A 19,278-nucleotide genomic window follows, 5' to 3' on the forward strand; every position below is an offset into this window, starting at 1 on the left:
GGTTGATGTCCCTTCTGCTCTCATAGCACTTTAATTACCTCTCTGTTGCACGGGCTGCCGAATCTATGGCCATGGGCCAAATTCCACCCATCTCCTGATTTTGTAAAGTCTTCCTAGAACAGAGCCATGCCCATTGTTTACATATTGCTTCTGGCTGCTTTCCCACTACCATGTTAGAGTTGAATAGCTGTGACAAAGATGGTATAGCCCTCAAAGCCTAAAATATTTATTACCTGGCCCTTTACAGAAAGAAAGAGCTTGCTGACCCCTGCTCTACTGCTTCACTTCCCAGTCTTAATTCTCCCAGCAGACTGTCACATCTTTGAAAACAAATGCATCTCTGAGTTCACTGAAACTCCCAGTGTCCAAGCAGTGCCTGGCCCAGAGCAGACACCAAAAACTCTAGGCTGGCTGGTGGACAGCTGGATGAATAAATACCGAGGCACAAATGACTACATGTCCACACAGCATACCTTCATTGTTAGGCTGTATGCTAACCCAAGTAATGCCAAGACAGAGAAGATAGACTAGAGCTTTGGTTCCCAAACTGTGCACTGAGGCACCCTAACGCACCAGAGCAAACTAACAGAGAGCTATCACAGGATATTTTAAATTTCTGAAGAAAACAAAGTAACACCTGTCCAACACTCAAAGCTCAAGACAGTTCACAGTTTCAGCATATGGTCACATTCCTTTTGATGTGTCCTATCTTTGGTGAAGGGGGAAATTGCTGGGATAAAACACAAGTAGCACTCAAAAAGTAATGTGGAAACAGGAATGAGGGTGGTGGTGTCCAATCTGTTTCCAAAGCTTGAGGAGCTACATACTACCCTATATGTTCATATATCTCATCAGTAATTGTGGCTTTTAAACAAGGAAATAAAAATATCATTTTTTCCTTTAAGTTGATATGCATCATTTTTTCTTTTTTCTTTTTTTTAAAAATCAATTTTCATTCATATTAAAAAAAGAAAAATGAGATATACAGAGGAATCCTCAGAAGACTCTTTATAAAAATCTATGCTTAGTATTTATGATCCCTGATTCTAACAATATCAACAAAATTTTTTTAAAAAACCACTGAAATGATACAATATTTTAAAAAAGAAAACAATATAGAACTCCGGCTGGTAAGTTTCTGTATGTTTTAATAACATATTTATATTTTAAAATATCTAATATAGTCACATGGTTCAAAATTCAAAAGGTCCTAAAACTACTGTCTTGGAATGTTTCTGTCCTCAAGTCCCTTTCCTCTCCTAGGAGACAATAAATGTTACCAGTTTCTTACAAATACTTTCAGAGATCGTCAATTTGGAGTTTAATGAAAATATTGCCATAAAGTATTTTTAGCTTAACAAATCCTGCCAGTGTGGTATGATTTAAAAAAAAAAGGTTTAAAAATTAATTTCAAACCCCATTCTACCACAAACTAGCAAAAGTCATCCTGGTACTTATTATCTAAACTCTCTAAGTCTCAGTTTCCTCATTTTTAAAACGGGGATGAAAAGTGATATGCATCATTTTTTCTAACTGCTACTAAATCAGTAGGTCAGAAATACTTATTAAATTGTCTGGAACTAAGTTCTTCATAAAAAGAACTGTTAGCTAATTCTTTTGACTGGAGACACTGTAAAAAATACTAATAAAACACCATAGGTGCTGTGGACTGAGAAAGTTTGGGAACCTGAGTTAGAGGATAGCTCAGGATTACATTATATCATACTTTAATCTGCATTCTGCATGATTAATATCAAAATTTAACATTTGCTATGTTACAAAAACATATCTATCACTGTGAATACTACATGATATCCATTCCCCAAAAGAACATTTTGGTTTATGATTTAAATAGAATATGTTTGTCAGTGTTTTCCTAATTTCTTTGCATTTCCTGGTAACATCCTTTAATATACTGTCTTCCAGATTTTTTGTTTTTCAGGATCCTTCACGTCAGTTTTGATAATCTTCAGTGTAGTGAGGATTTCCCTGTTTATTCAAGAGTTCATCCATTATCAACATCAGCATTTCAAAACAAGTTTGAATCCACTTCTCCCATACTTAAAATCAGCCGAAGGCTCCGCACTACTTCAACATCAAGTTCCAGTTCCATGTGAAAGACAAAGCCCTTCAAGTTGGCCACCAACCATCCTACTCTACCCCACAGCAATTCCCTAAATACTCCTCACTCCTACTGGTTTCAATGCCTCTCCCAAACCACTGCCTCTATGAAATGTCCCTTGTAATGTCCCCTATACCTTCAATTATTCCTATCCTTCAGGACTTGCTGGAAGTTTTACCACACTGAAGAGTAATATCTCATCACTCATCTCCCACCGCAACTAGGCTATAAGAATGACCGGCATGTAACAGGACTTCAGTAAAAATCAATAAACATCTATCAAACAAATGAACTTGTTTCTCCTTTCTATTACAGAAGTGAAACATTCTATTATTAAACAACCTGAAGAATATTCCTCCAAGAGATCTTTAACATGCAATAAAGCATGATAAAAGCCCACCTTCAAAAAGAATCAGGCATATCTCCATTTCCCCACTCTCTCACCTGTACCAAGGATTATATATTTGTTAAAACATCTCTTCCGGGCCGGCCCGGTGGCGCACTGGATAAGTGCGCCGCTTGGGAAGCGCGGCGGCGCTCCTGCCCAAGGGTTCGGATCCCACATGCAGACCGGTTCCCACTCACTGGCTGAGCGAGGCGTGGGGGTGACGCCGAGGGTTGCAATCCCGTTGCCGGTCCCCGGTCCGGTACAGGGGCAACACTGAGGGTTGCGATCCGTTGCCGGACACGGAAAAAGACAAAAAGACAAAAAAAAAAAAAAAAAAAATCTCTTCCAACTGTTGGGCCATAAATGGCATTTCCCTGATTATGTAGTCAAAATATCTTTTCATAAGTTTACTGCTAATTTGCAATAATTTATTTGTAAACTGCTTAATCCACCTCTTGTTCATTTTTCAAATTGGGCATTAATCTTTTCTTTACTGCTTAATAAATGTTATATGCATATTAATTTTGCTATATACATTGCAAATATATTTCCCAGTTGCTTCCATTCCAGTGAGCCTTCTGTTTCACTTTCATTAAATCAGATTTCTTAACTTTGTCCTTTAAGGTCTCTAAGCTTAAAGGTCTTTCTCATTCCAAGATGATACAAACTGTCACCTATGTTGCCTTCAAGTACATTTAAGACTTAATATTTTAAGCTTTAATCCATATATAATTAACATTAGTGTATACTATGAGTCAGGGACCTAGCATTTTTTCCCTGTTTAAATGGTTACCACTTATCCCAACACCATTTATTAAATAATCCCTTCCTTTCTACCCTGATTTGAGATGTCATTAAGACACAATTCCTTCCAGACTTCCTTGGTGAGGTTCCCTTAGCCGTTATTCTTTTTACCCTACAGTCCCTCGCCGAACAGTATTATCTATTCTTGCAGCTTTAACCATTACTTGTATGCTGATGGCTTTCAAATTTGTACTCCCAGGATTGGCCTCTTCCCAGTTAGAGACTATCCCTTTCCTGGACAATTTCTTGCTTCTCTACATAAATCCACTAATGTGAGGTCCCTTCAGGAATGACAAAATATTTTGATGCTACAGATCCACTTGGATATTTCACACATTCCTCAAAAACTCCACATACACAAAATTAAACTCACTTTCCCCTCTAAACCTGCTCTCTTGTGCACATGGCATCAGTCTCTTCTGGGACACTCAAGTGGCACAGTTCACACCTCCTTCTTCCTTATCCCTCACACCTACTCACCAATTTACCTTCAAAACATGCCTTGACTCTCTTCTGCCCATTCCTGTACCCCATTTACATTTCCACATTCTTGCTCCGCCTTCATCACCTGTAGCAGAGGTCATTTAAATCACTACTTAACTGGTCTCACACAATCCATCTTACATAGTGAGTTGCATGGCCTTAAATAGCATCCATATCTCTAACCCTTATCATTCTTTCAAGCTCCAGGTCAAACGTCAGGAGACTGTCCCACCAACAGCTCAGACATCATGCCTCAACTCAATTCCAAACTTCTCTGCAGGCCTCTTCCACCTTCTCTGACCCTGTCCTGAGGGCATCTCTGCCCTTGGCGCTGACCAACACTTCCAGACAGTGACGGATGGTGCTCTGTTCATGTTCCCATTGCACTTTGGTCGTTTCCACTTCAGGCATTTATCATGCCATACCAGGTATTATGGAGATTATTCTCTCCTTTCCTTCCACCCTCTTTTCCCATTAATTATAAGCTCCCTAACAGCAGGTCTTTATTTTCATAATATCCTTGCATCTAAGAGTGCTTTAAGCCCAGATTCATTTGGTGACTTGAGCAAATTATCCAAATGGAGTCCTTCATAAGGACTTACAGTATTTTGATGCCACCAAGTTGTTTTTTTATTCTAAAGAATAAGTTGAATAGTATGCTTTTGAATGCACCTGTTTGCTATAGAAAAATTTATGAGTAAAATGAGTCAATATTGCCTCAAATTGCTGGAGTTGTTTTGTTTTGTTTTTAAATACATGGGCTAAAAATATCCCTAAAGCCCTATCTAAATTCTAGGAGGGGAAAATTACCAATTATGTAATAATATTATGTAGTTAAAATGATGATCTTAGCTAACTCTACCATGTAATATAGAATTCACAAATATTTTTCAGATATAATTCATTGTTTATGTATTGTTTATTAAGGGGCAGGTGCTTTTCTAAGTTCTTTAAATGCGACATTGGATTTAATTCCCATAACAATCCTACGAGGTCAGTATCATTATTCTTCCTCTTTTTATAACAACGAAACTGAGGCATAGAAAGGTCACACAGCTAGTAAGGGGCAGAGCTAGGACCTGAATCTAGCTCTGACTACAAATGTCAGCTCTAAACCATTACGCTAAACTGTAAAATGCAGAAAAGAAAACTCACGGAACCGGAGTCAGGAGTCCTGGGCTCCAGCCCTTAGTCTGTCACTGAATAGGTAGCGGACTTCAGACAAATCACCTAACGTCTTGGGTATTAGCTCTCAAATTAAACAATTATGACCCAGGGTGAGCTTTCCTTACTTTAAGTGTCATAAGAAACTTTTATTTTTACGACAGTTTGTTTGTTACCTCTAGGAACTGCTAGATGTAGAATGTGATCAGGAATGCTGCTCTCTCCCCTCCCTGCTCGGGTTACTATTGTTACTGGGGGAAATACCACCTACTTTACCAAGCACTTCCAATCATCACATCATGACAAAGATCAGTACATGTTCAAGGAACAAAACAGAAAATAACTGCCATCTTACTGTTCTCCTTCCAACTCTAAGTACACTTTTAATTGGTTAAGGTCTCAACCCAACAGGTGCAACTCAAACACACTCCAAGGGCCAGCCAGATGAAGTGAGGGAAGCTGGACACGTGAAATGCAATGGCAGACAGCCTCTAGCTAGCTCCTCATGTCTGCATTACACCACTAGGAACAGAGGTCCAGTGTTGTCACAGATCTTCCAGTTTTTCAAAAAGGGCCAGAAATCCAGGTTGTTGCTTTGGGGATTTTTTTTTTTTTTTTTTTTTAATGTGAAATCTTATTTTTAAATGCTGGCAACTAATTCCAATTTTTTAAAAAAACACTGTGTGGGCCAAACAAAACACATTCACAGTCCAAATACAGTTCTTAGGGCGCCAGTTAATAACCTGTCTCAAAATGGACTGGCATTAAAAAATTCTTATCTTGCTGCTGAAATAATCTTAAAATCTGAAGTGTGTTAAGACTTAGATCTCAATGCACAGATATTGAGCAAAATGTGCCTGAATGTTTTAACATTCTTTGGGGCCAAAATCTGAATCTTTCCACTCCAAAACAATTCTATTTTTTTTCTTTATGACATTCTCAAAACCCTAAGATTCATCTTACATTATAAGTGCCTCTCAAAAAAAGAGAAAGAACTAAAATCTAAAATAAAACCTTTAGCTTCAGACCATGATCTATGATGTCTTCTGAGCAGGTGGAACACAGTACTTTACCTTAGGTTCACTACGTAAGAGTGGAACAGACAATGAGAAACAGAATGAAACCAGAAATAATTGATATTTGGCAAAACTATTTCAGAAAGGGGTATTCTTGTCAAGAAAGCAGATTCTACAGACCAGAGACTTGGGAGCTGGATATCAATCCTGGAGAAAATTAGAGAAGGTGTTAAGAAAGGAATCCTCAAAGAGGATCACCAGCCAGCCAGTGCACATGAGCCCAGCCTCACGCCATACTGACAAGCTACCGAGCTGGGAAAGCAAGGGTACAAACACACAAAATGTATCTGAGTTTGAACAAGATCTTTTCCACTATGTGAAAGATGCTTAATGAGCAAGATGAACAAGATCAGGCTGTATGAACAGAGAGTGAAGGCACTGCTGTCACCCCATGATCTGCCCTACTCAAAAAGAGTGCCAATTAATGGATGATGTCAACCTGGACAAAAGTGATAGAGACAGATGTGACAGAGTTCTGTTTTTCTTGACATTTTCATTAATAGATTAGATGAAGATATAGGAATCACATTCATCTAATCTGTGGATGAAAAAAATGGGCAAAATAGCAAATATATGGTATGTAATAATGAAGATTATAACAAATAAATCCAGTAAGTCAATCGAGCAGAATAAATTCAGCATGCATAATTTCAAGGTCCAAAATGAAATGATGATGATGATTATAATAGCATGCAGAAAATGAACAAATACAAATTGGAGAAAATATGATCTAGCAACATGTGGAAAAACTACATACATACAAAAAAGGCTGACAAACTGGGCCAATATTGTAACGTGGCTGCCACAACAATAATGAGAAGAGGGACAGCTCTGTCTCCACACTTTATCAGATAAGCACTGTCTAAAATTCTGTTCTCCAGAGGTATTAAAATGGGAAAATTCAGTTTTAGTCTGAAAAATTCATAACTAGATAATCTAACATTAAGGTATTATTGATATGAAACATAAGCCACTATTATTGGTTTTATTACTCCCCAAATCATTATAAATTCTTGCTTCTATGTAAGTCTTACTCAAAGTATTCCCTTTGCCTCTCCCACAGGTGCAACCTACTCCCGTTTTCACAATATCACCCACACTTAGGGACTGCTTCAGAGTTTAGTGACTTGAGGGTACGGTGTCAATAAACTTGTTTGAGAGCTTTCAACCCACAGAAGTCTTTTTCACTATTTAAGTTTAATCAGATGCTTCATAAAGAGGACATGGTGGAATGCGCATGAGGGGCAATTTAAGTCATTACTGCTGCCTGTGTCACTGCCTCGACTTCATTAGGGAAATACAGACAGACCTCCAGAGTCGGTCCTGGCTGGGGCCTCTTCCCCTTAGCATGCACTGCTGCAATGCTCCTAAGTGGTCCTGGCGTTTCCAACTCCTCTTTGGCACAGATGTCACTCTCACATGCCTGAAATCTTCTGCAGCTGTCCCTGGCCCACAGGAAAGGCTCCAACTTGAACATGGCATGAGGCTCAATGTTGTTCCGCACCAGCCTAACTCCCCAGTCCCATCTCTGCCCACCCTGCTCACACTGCCCCTGTGCTCGAGTCCCACCAAAAGTGCTAGGTTCTGTCGTCCCTCTGTGTCATCCTCTACCCAGAATACCCTTCCCACTCCATTCTTCCTTGCCTGTTTAACAAATGTCAACTCTCCTTCAAATCTCAGTTCACACTGTTCCAGATCCAGTCTTCCCCAGGGTTCACTCAGGTGACGCATATGCTTCTGTTATTACCTACCACAGAGCCATGGTTTATATAACTATCTTACCAAACTGAGCACAATAAAGATTTTTTTCTGTGAGATAAACATGACAGTGTGAATATACTTAATACATACAAATGGATAAAAAAGATGCTAAAGCAAGATGGATACCTCCAACAGAAATAAAAATATGCGACTCACACACTAAGAAACATAAGTGGGCAATAAACATAAAAATGATATGAAATCATATTTCCACTACCGACTGGAAAAGATTAATAAGAACAATGCTAAGTACTACCCAGGACAAGGCGGAGAAACTGCAACCCAACCTGTAGTTGTGTAAGGTGACAATGCCATATTCTCCAAGGAGGGCCAAGAGCTCTACCTGCATTCTCACAACCCTCCAAGTTGGTTTGGTATCTTTACCATGTCATACATGAGGAAAAAGAGAGTTTGAGTGACTTGCCCAAAGTTTCATGGCCTGTAAGGAGCAAAGCCAGAATTCGAACTCAGGCTTATGATTATGACTCCAGGGTCTGAACTGTGGGCCATTATGTTTGATGTCTTTCTAATCAAAAGCCTTTTTGACTCAATAGCAATAATAATAATGATGATAAGCCAAGGTTGCAAGCAATCACTGAGAGCTTACTATGTGCTAGGCTCTGTGTCAAGTATTTCACGTGCAATTTATAATCCACTTCTAGGAAATTTTCCTCAGGAGTGATTAGATACTATTGCAAAAATGTGCACTGAATGCAATCTTTAAGGATTTCTTTTAAACGAAAAGAAATAACCTGAATATCCATCAGTTTGGGACTGATGAGAACACCTCCACATGCTACCAACCCACTTCTCTCTTTTTGTACTCTTACTAATTTCTCGATCATGTTAATTTAAATAAAATCTATATGTAGTGATTTTTAAATTTATCCTACTGACCCTTGACTTCTCTCTAGATGTACATACAACTTCTCACCTGCAAGTCTCACAGGTAATCTCAAACTTCACATGTCCAGAACTGATTCTTGACTCATAACCCTTCTAAACTTGTCCTTCCCCTAGTCTTCATCCTCTCAAGAAATAGCACCAGTATTTATTCAAGCAAAAAACCTCGCCATCATCCTTGATTCATCTGTCTCCTTCACCATCAGCTGCTCCCCGCTCCCCAAGTACTACGAACTACACCTGCAAACACATTCTGAAGCCAAACACTGCCCATCATCCCTACTGCCACTCTCCAAGTTAGTGCCAACCTCTCTTGCCTGAATTGCCATGGAAGCCTCCAAAGTGGCCCTCCTGTTTCCATCCATTCTGCACAAAGCAGCCAAAGTAACCTTCCAAAAATATCCATCAGATCATGCCACACCCCAGTTTCAAACTGTCCAATGAACCCTCATTATAAACACACTCCACTCTGATCCTGCTGGGCCCTGCTTCCCCTTCCACACTCTTCACATGCACCTCCTTCCGCCACTGGCTTCCAGCCACCGTAGCCTCCTTCCGTTCCTCTCACACACCAAGCTTGGCTCCCACTCAGGGCCTATGCATGTATCATTCCTACCGCATGGGGCCTTCTTCCCCAGCTCTTCTCAGAGCAGGTCCTGTTCATCATTCAAGTCTGGGGTAACATTTGCTTCCTCAGGAAAGCCTTTCCTCACCACCCTAGAAAGGAAGACAACCCCCTGCCTACCTCCGCCCAAATCCCGCAACACACTACTCACTCTTCATCCCAGTATCCTATTTATTTCCTTCAGAGTGTTCATCAATATCTGGGGTTATCTATGCATACGTGATTTCTTGTTTATTGCCCATCCCTCCCCAGCTAGAAGGAAGCTCCATGACAGCAAAGACCTCCTCTCTCTTCTTCAGCACTACATCCCCCAGCAGCTAGGAAAACTGCCTGGCACACAAAAAGTGTGCAGTAAATATCTGTTAAAAAATTGAATAAATGGATTAATTAATAAATGGAATATAATGCATAATTATGCAACATGGAATATGATTAATGTAAGTTAAATTTTTTAAATTGGGCTACAAGAAAATATGTACATATGCTCCAACCACAGTTTAACATATTTGGAGATGTAGATATAAATATATGTATGCATATGCATAGAAATTAGTCTAGAAAGATGTACAACAGGATGTTATCTAGCGTTATCTCTGAGTGGTAAGATTGTTTTGTATGTTTATGTATAGTCTCTGAACTTTCTTAATTTTCAAAACAAGCATTTTTACTTTTATAATTTAAAAAAATCTACTTATATTTTTCAAAAAATAAAAACCCAATAGAAAAACAAACAACAAAATAATTTGCAAAATAAAAAATAACAGCTAACAAGATGAAAAATATATAATTTCCTAGTACTCAAAGGTGGAACAAAATGATATAAACTATATCAAAGGTCTTACAATTATTTAGTTGCTTTGACTCAATACCTATTTTAAGGAAAGAATCTGAAACTTATTGGAAAAGGAAACAACAAAAAAAGTAGTTTTATGCCTAAATATATTTACTGCAGCTTTAATTATGTGAAAACAATGTAAATGTTCAAATTATGGTTCATCCATACAATGGATTGTTACACAGCCTTCAGTACATACTAAAGAATTATTAGTAACATGAGGAAACATCTTGTATGTTAAAAGAAAAGACGGAGAACAAAATTGAATTTCCAGTATGACTCTGATTATATGAAAAGAAAAAAGGAGGGAAAAGATGGGCAAGGAAATGTTTTACAACATAGTTTCAAACTGGTAACTTGCAGACCATACCTTTTGGTGTATTTTGTTTGAACAATATACTTTAAACAAACAAACAAAAAACCTCGAATTATTTGCCAATATTCCAAAATACAGCACTTAAAAATCAAAATCCACAAGCTCTGGAAATACTCGTTCCACATCCCACAGGGCAACAATCAGCTGTAGGTAACAGCAGTCATTCCTGCAGAAGATCATATCCTCTGGAGGTTTTCACAGCTGTCACCCGTCCATATCAGTCCCGAACTAAGACAAGTTTCAGTTGCCATTTACCATCTACCTTGTTGCTGTTGTCTGTCTTGTAGTTCAGAAGAAAGTGAAATATTTCTTATTGTCTTTATCAATCATAAAGCATAAAGACAAAAGGCAGATCCACTTTGGCAATTTATGTGGCCTCTATTGTCACTGTGAGCATTTGAGTTTCTGATGCCAGCAGTCAGCCCTGGAATGCATGAGCACAGCACTCCCAACTTTGACTATTTGTAAGTGAGCCGAAAAGTTCCAAAACAGAGTCATCTGCAATTTTATTGAGGCTGGCCTTCGGGAAAGGGTGAGTTGGCTAAGTCCTAAGTCTAGCCAACAGTGTCTGCACGTCAACACAGCTTGGTTGCCGTCCACTTGCCATCGCATGCTCAACATATCTCATTAAGAGAGAGTACTTCTTTGTGAAAAGTGACACCCCCCCCCCCCAAAAAAAAACCTAACTGCTGGTTCCAATGCGGGTACGGGGAGTAAACTGGGCCATGGAAAGCAATGCTTGAAGACAGAAAAATATGAGATAAATAAAGAATAAATGTCAATTTTGCTGGGGGCTCCAACCTGTGAAGCAACTTGACCTCCCATGAATTCTACATATTACAGGAAAAAATGATTTGTAAAACTGTCTTCTTTTATCTGACTGTATGAGGAAAATAAAATGCAATGTCAGTATTTGTCATGAAGGTTCCAGGACATATCTTATGACTACTGAGGGTCTACTTTATATCAAAAAAATTACAACTGTTGTCATCTTTAAAAAGTTGTCCCACATAGAACCAATTAGAAAACTAATGTAGTTTTTTATATACTGTCAAATGGAAACTCTATTTTAAAGTACACACTTTATTGCCCTTAACTTTCAGTAAGATCATGTGCTGGAATTTCTCAACTGGAATATCCATGTATTCCAGGCACCCATTCGCAATAATTTTACAAAAGATAATCTTGAAAGGGCATGAGGTCTTAAAGGTAATGAAGGAGTGTCCTTCACAGAAGATACACAGTAACAATTTTATAAGCCTACTAGCCTAGAATATTCTCACACATGTATAAGTCATTGCTAAATCATCTGTGAATGCCAACAAAGTGAAATAACCTAGTCTGTTCCTCACAGTTTGTTGAATAAGCAGGAGGCAATATTTGTGTTCACTGCAAAGTAATGCCACAACAAAATTTCTTTTAGAATTGCAGGAGAGGAAATGAAGACTACTTGATTGTTAACTGTGGTCACCAGCAATTTACTGAGTGGGCCTCCTGGCTCCGAACTGTACTGGTCACTTCCCGTATGTCATTTCAGGGTCAGAGTCATGTCTGTCCCGGGCACTGCTGTATATCTGATGCCTACCTTGTGCCTGGCAAAGAAAAGGCACTGAATAGTTACTGAATGAATGAATCACAGTTTGATATAAGCTACAAAACAAAATTATTCTGCTTAGAAATCTTATATTAGGAATGTGGTCTTAATCATCATATCAGATTAGTGAGGTCAAGTTGCCATTTATCAAATACTTACTACCTACAGGCACCTTGAGCTGGATATTATGATTCCCATTTTACAGATTAGGAAAACACAGAACTTGCTCAAGTTCACACAACCAGTAAATGGGAAATGGAATCTGATCCTAGTCCCTTTACTATAATGACATGTTTTACATGTTGGAAATTCAGCAAAGGTAAAAGAATAAGTAAGCCGTATTTTCAACATACAAAGTTCACTTAACATTTGGCCCATAATCTCCCTACATAACATTTACCTACATACACAAACCAACACCTCCAAAAACAAACAAAAAACTTAAATCAACTTACATGCACTGCTTTGCAATCTGCTTTTCCAGTTTACACATTTTAAGTATATTTCCATATCAATAAATGCTCCCCTATATCACGGTTAATGAAGAAAAGGTACTCTACTACATGTATATACCTCAATTCACTTAATCAATTTCCCTATTATAAACAAAGTCACAAAAATTTTCACAAATTAGAATGTGAAGGTGAGTTTTCCCCAAACTTCAGAGAATCCCCCTCCCAATTTTGACACACTGCACAAAGTGGACTTCCCACCCAGTGAAGAATCACTGTGCGAAGGAGAAAGCTACTGATGGGGAGTGTGGTGTACACACTCACTACTACGGCGAGAACCACTGCTACAGACTAGACTCTGAATACATGCTTGATTTATTTATTTTTCCCTAGTTTATATTCCCAGTGGTGGAAATGCCTGACTAAGGGATAGGGCACATTTTTGAGGCTTTTGATGAGTAATATAAAATTGCCCTCCTGGAAAGTTATAACAATTGAAACACCCACCAGTAGCATTTGAAAGTGACAATTTTCAAAACCTTCCGGTTGGAAAGATTTGTTTTTAGACAATCAAATCCCTCTGTGGTCATAAGTTTTAAAAACAGGGAAACTATTGATAAAACACAGCAAGTAAAACAATTCAGACACCAAATGTTAGATTTTAAAGTTTATATGTTTTCAAATACAAGACTGAACTGAATGACTATTAGAAAATATAGTGAAACTGGACTCCAAAATGTGCCAAACTAGTAAGTAGAACACTGTACCTTCACTTGCCTGTCTGGCTTAAAAGTTTGGGTTTTAATAGCAACATGCTCTGTTTTTTAATAAGAAACTCATGAAACTGTGTATTCTTTCAAATTTGATAAGCTCTATCTTATAGCAAATATGGCAATCTGAAGTTCTTGAAATTCTTTTAGATATTCATTTATTCAACAAATATCTGAATGCCTATTATGGGCTGGACACTGTTCTAATGCTGGGGACACAGCAGTGAACCCCACAAAGTTCCTGCCCTCAAGGGTTCTAGAGGGGAGTTCAGAACCCTGCAGTGAAGAGTCAGCAAATCATGGTTACTATGCCAGCAGGAACTACTGGATTCTTAGGCAAATTATAACACCTCTGGGTCTCAGTTTCTTTATCTATATACTTAAGAGGTTGACCAGATGATCTGAGGGCCTTTCTAGCTCTCAAATTCTATACTTCCTTTGGTTTTGTTTGAATACTTAATCTTCTATTACAAGAGTTTTGTTAAGCTCTATATAGTTCTTCTACTATAAAATCAGAACCCAGCTCTCTGAAAAAACCAGTTTTACACCTCCAGTAAAACTTTGGTGAACCAGGCTCCTTCAAAGAATAAACATAAGACAAAGTTCCAGTTAGATGAAGATATGCTCCCAATTTTACCTACATCTTTTGAGAGGTTTTATAAAATGTTCTCACCTCCATCACTTTCGTACTGTGCTATAAACACAAGGCATGAAGCATGGCATGGCAGTGGGTGCCTGGGGACACAGTGCCTGCTGTTTCCATGCAGCAGGCTTGGAGACCCACTGCCATGCCACGCTTTGTGCCTTATTGTTTACAGCGGCACTCAGGTGCCCTCAGGGGTTGCAACCTGAAGTCCTGGTGGCAAATTCTCACCTCTCTCCAACTTACCCCCGGCCCCAACTGAACAGGCACACGCAATTCTATCTACAGCTTTAAAGTCACTGTCCTATTATCATTTCTAATAATAGAAATGGGAACCACTACTTCTGTCACCACTTATTATTTTCCACCAGACATTCCTGCCACCATTTCAATTGTCCTCGGATCCAGGGTCTCCTTGGAGAAGTCTGCTTTGGGGAGTAGTCAGAGGACAGCATAGCAAGGGGCCTCAGTATCCCAAGGCACCCTCTAGGGAAGAGCCACACAAACACTTTCAGGAAGTAATATCGCCTCCTTGTGGCCTTTCAGGATACTGCCACTTAATAACATTCTCAACTCTAGGCATACATAGTAATTCCAACTCTTCTCCCATACCTGCTTTACAAACCAGAATGAGTAAAAGCCAATATTTTCTCACCTTTGTGTAAAAAGTACATAAAAAATTCACCCACCATAAGTTTTTCCTCTACTTCCAATATAAAACAGTATCTAATAAACATAAGCTCTGCTCACTTGAGCAACGATAGGAAGAAGGACGTGTTGTCATTTGAGACAACGTAAGACAAGTTCAAAATTCCTACATTTCTGTAGTTCACAAAAGGAAGTGTAAAATAATTGGTAAAAGCCCTTTAACTCAAGCATTAAGCCTCTACATTGACTGCCACCAGTTACGTACTTCTGCTGTTTGCCTGAAGAGTTTTCACTGCAAATACCACGACAAAAGAACAAGGCTACTTTCCTTAAGACTGAGGTGTTAAAGAATCCATCCTTTACACAGAGCTTGCACAGAACTTATGAGAGAAAGTTGGAGGAGAAAATTATCTTACTTGGAAACAACTTATTATGTTCAGGTATCAACCAATTAGTATTGGAAATTTAAAAAAATTAAAAACCCTCATTCTGCAAGATCACAAAACTCCTGATATTGAACAGGAGTCCAAAAATCACAGTCAAGAGGAAACCAACAGATTCTTTTAGACATCTATAACAACTGCTTGGCATAAAACTCATTTCCCAAGCTTTCAATTAACATAAAAGGACATATATTTAGAATGACAAAGAGATTAGAAGTTCAGAAGAGGAAATGCCACAACTTCCTGATATTCCCTAAAATAGAGCATGCACATATTCCTCCTGTGAGAATAAAAGTACCTGCAAAGAGCACAAATATTTTATCTGTTCATTGGTCTGTCATCCACCCAGAAGAATTAAAACATTCAATACACTAAAAAGACATCTTTGAAATTCTATATTTAAGCAATGGCTACTCCACTGAAATCAAAGATGAGAATACTGACTACACTTCTCAGAAATCACTACAATTTACTGAAAAAGGTAAATGTGTTTTTAAGGTTTCATACTTGAATTTCATGGAAGAACAATCAAGTGCAACTGACTTAATGCAATCATTTGAGAGTGTGTGTTAACAATAAAACAGTTTTGGTAATGTCAAGGGCCAAGAGTCAAGCCTGAAAACACAAACAAAAGCCTCCCGAATCTAAGGATTTTGCCCCAAATCAAGCGAGATTATTTCTTAAACTCTCTAATTAAATATTCATTAATTCAACATCAATTCACAGCCCACTCTGTGACTGGGATGTGGCAGGGAGAAAGCAGATCTGTTCCTGCCCTCCTGGAGCTTCTGGCCCAAGGAGGAACTCAAACATCCACTTTTGTAAACACTTCTTGACACGTGCAACACAAAGGGCCCCAATCCCAGCACTCTCCTGCCCTCCTGCCCGCCGCGACTCCCCTTCCCCTTCGTCACCAACTCCAGCCACAGGGGGAGGTCTTCTTCATTCCCAAAGGCACACAAGGCTCAGTCCAGCTTCAGGGCCTTGGCACTTGCGCTCCCCCCAGCCTGTGACACTCTTCCTCCAGATCTCCAAGATCACAGGCTTCTTCCCCTCATTCAACTCTGGGCTCACACCTCTCCACCCCAGAGAGGCATCTCAGGTCACTCAGTCTAAAACAGCAGCCCCCACTCTGTCCCTGCCTACCACTGCAACTCTGTTTTGTAACTTTCCCAGTACAGTAGTATATTTTCTGATATTATCTCCTTTATTGCTTCTTTGCTTTTTATCCATCTCCCCCACTAAAATGATAACTCATTATAGCAGGGTCTGTCTGTCCTGTGCATTGCTATATCCTAGTCCCTAGGAATATTACCAAGTGAATAAATACTTATTTAAGAAGAACATATATAGACAATGTTAGCAGTTTTGCACCATAATGACAGGTACTAAATAACAAAGGAAAAAAAGAACACCTTAAATGTCAAAAGATTTGCTTGATCGATTAAAAAATAAATAAATAAACAGATTTTAAAAGATCATAGCTTACACTAGTCCTAAAAAAATAAGCATAATGGAAGTACTAAAGCTCAACATTGGTTAATATTCAAACTTTATAATGTATCAAGCTCAATTTCTAGCACTAGCATCACTACTACAATTTATTCTCTTCCAAAAGCATGGTAAGAAGAGACTCCATTTTTCATTTAAAAAAAAAAAAGCCAAGAGCCAAATATTTTTAAAAAGCATCCTTCCCCTAAAGAGCTGTTAATAAACACTCTCCCAAACTGTACTTTGCAACCATATTATAATACCATTAAAATATGAGATGTTGGTGATAATCTAGAGAAGTCAGGAATTTTAGTGCCTAATGGCAAAGAATTTTAATGAAACACAAACTGCCCTCATTTTTCAATTTAATCAAAAGTATGAGCCTTCTTTGTTCAAAAATATTTAAACTCTTAAGAATGTTTTCTTATAGATTATTCTTAAAATTTTGTATCTGCTCCTTTCTTTTGTTAAAACAAAGAGCTAACTTGTTACTCAAGGAATATGACTAGTTACTGACCATCACAGACAGCCCACACTTTACAGCAAAGATGTCACAGATCCTTATGGATCATTCTGAAGTTATATAAAAGCAAAAAGTTTCCACTGGGGAGAAGCAGCATTTATTTCCTGGAATGTGATATGAAGAAGCAAGTTACTACTGCCTTTGGGACTTTGGGAATAACTGAAATCCACTTAAAAACCTCAAAAGCTAATGCTTTACAATAATTTTATAGCAAAATATTAGAAACAATCTACATATATCTCAATAAAGAAGAGGCTGAATAAATTATGGTCCATCATTAATGGAGCACTCAGCAGCTGTTAGAGAATGAGACAGCTCTCGTAGCCACTGATAAGAGACTGCCAGGATGTAGTACTCTGAGAGGGGAAGCTGGTGCAGAATGGTGTATACAGTGTGTCCTCATTTGTTGAGAGACAAATGAAAAGAACACATACAAAATGTTTATGTGATCATTAGGCTCTATCTGGAAAGATATGCACAAGGAGCCAGTAACCCTGGATTGTGGGGAGATGTGGGTGCTGTGGGACATGGTAGGAGACTTTATATCTATTGAATCTTCCCTAGTGTGAATGGGTTGTCTGTCCCACAAATTAATACAATAAATGTTGAAATGAGCATAATTTATACTATCACCAACATATTCCTTGAGGATGCCCAATCAGACGCAAAAATTGTCAAAAACCACAAAGTTTTGTTCCCTTCAACAGCACTGTCCCTGATTTTCATTTCCCAGAGGAGAATCCTAGTCTCCACTAATCAGAGAGACACGCTTGTGATCTCACCTATTAAAAAGCAAAGAAGCCTCAATTCAATTCTTGGAGAGGAAAGAGCTGCTTGGCTCACCTTGAAAACATATCTCATATTTAAATTGAACTTGTAACTCCCCCAATTAAGCCTCCAAATGAACAGTTTCCACCTGGCTATAAAAAAAAAAAAAAAAAAAAATATGGGAGTGAAGATATCCCTTTGACATGATTTCCATTCCTTCGGGTATATACCCAGAAGTGAGATTGCTAGATTGTATGGTAGTTCTATCTGTAGTTGTTTAAGGAACCCTCCATACTGTTCTTCATAATGGCTGTACTAATTTACAGTCCAACCAACAGTTCAGATAAAAACACAGACTATACTTAGGTTTCCTTTCCTCTGCTTAGGCTTAGACAAGGAACCCTCTGATATTAGTGAAATACGATTTCAGATTTCTGGCAAAATAATCACTTCAGGGGAGAGGCGAGCATCATTTGCACTGCACAAACACTTTAATTTTTCATTTGTGGGGGAGGGAGGTTTGCTTTAAGTCTAATTTCAGCACCATTTTTGGACCCCTGACTAAATCAAATTAATTATACTCCAAGCAAATACTGCTTAATTAAAGACACATCTGAAACTGAAGACAAACGAATCAGAAGACAAACCTTAAACTGAAACTTTTCTCTTGAAAAACGTATCTTAAAAAACACACATACAAAGAAATGCAAAGAACTCATTTCCATATAAATGCCATTATAACATTATAACGCCATTATAACAGTGCACGTGTTATATCAATATTTGCATAAAACACACACAAAGAAAAAAGAACACGACACCCAACTGCAAATAAAAGACCTTAAATATTTTTGGTAAGCTAATGTGATAACCAGAATCCCATTTTTTAAGCCCACACCTAAGTTCACAACACTTGATGTGCAGAGTTTTCTGTTGGTTAACTCAATGATTCTAGCTTTGTGCTTTTAGACAACACATCAGAAATGGCATCTTTCACGAAGCCGAACTTTGATAGTCAACATCTTAACTCCGGGCTTAACCAGTAGAGCTCCTTTGGAGGTAACACATTAAAAATACAGGTAAGGCGAATGCACTATAAATACAGAAAAGTCAAGGAACTAGTTTAAAGAGGAGTTGAGGTACGCAAAGGAGCACGAAATGACTCGGCAGGTCACATCTCCAAAGGAAACAAACGTTAAAAAAGCTCCTTTCCATCTCCCAGGTAATCTCTGGCCTCAGATCTCACTGTCCCTACGTTGGGCACAAATCCACAGCGTGGTGGATGTCAGCGACCATCGGGACCTAAGGGTAACCCAAGGGCACGCGGGGAACGGCACCACCCAGAGCAGCGCCCCCCCGGGTCACTCCCAGACCCCGGGACAGTGCCGGCCCGAGCGCTGCCCGCCCCC

Source organism: Galeopterus variegatus, unplaced genomic scaffold, assembly GCF_000696425.1.
Source record: "Galeopterus variegatus unplaced genomic scaffold, G_variegatus-3.0.2 Scaffold81, whole genome shotgun sequence".
Taxonomy (NCBI): Eukaryota; Metazoa; Chordata; class Mammalia; order Dermoptera; family Cynocephalidae; genus Galeopterus; species Galeopterus variegatus.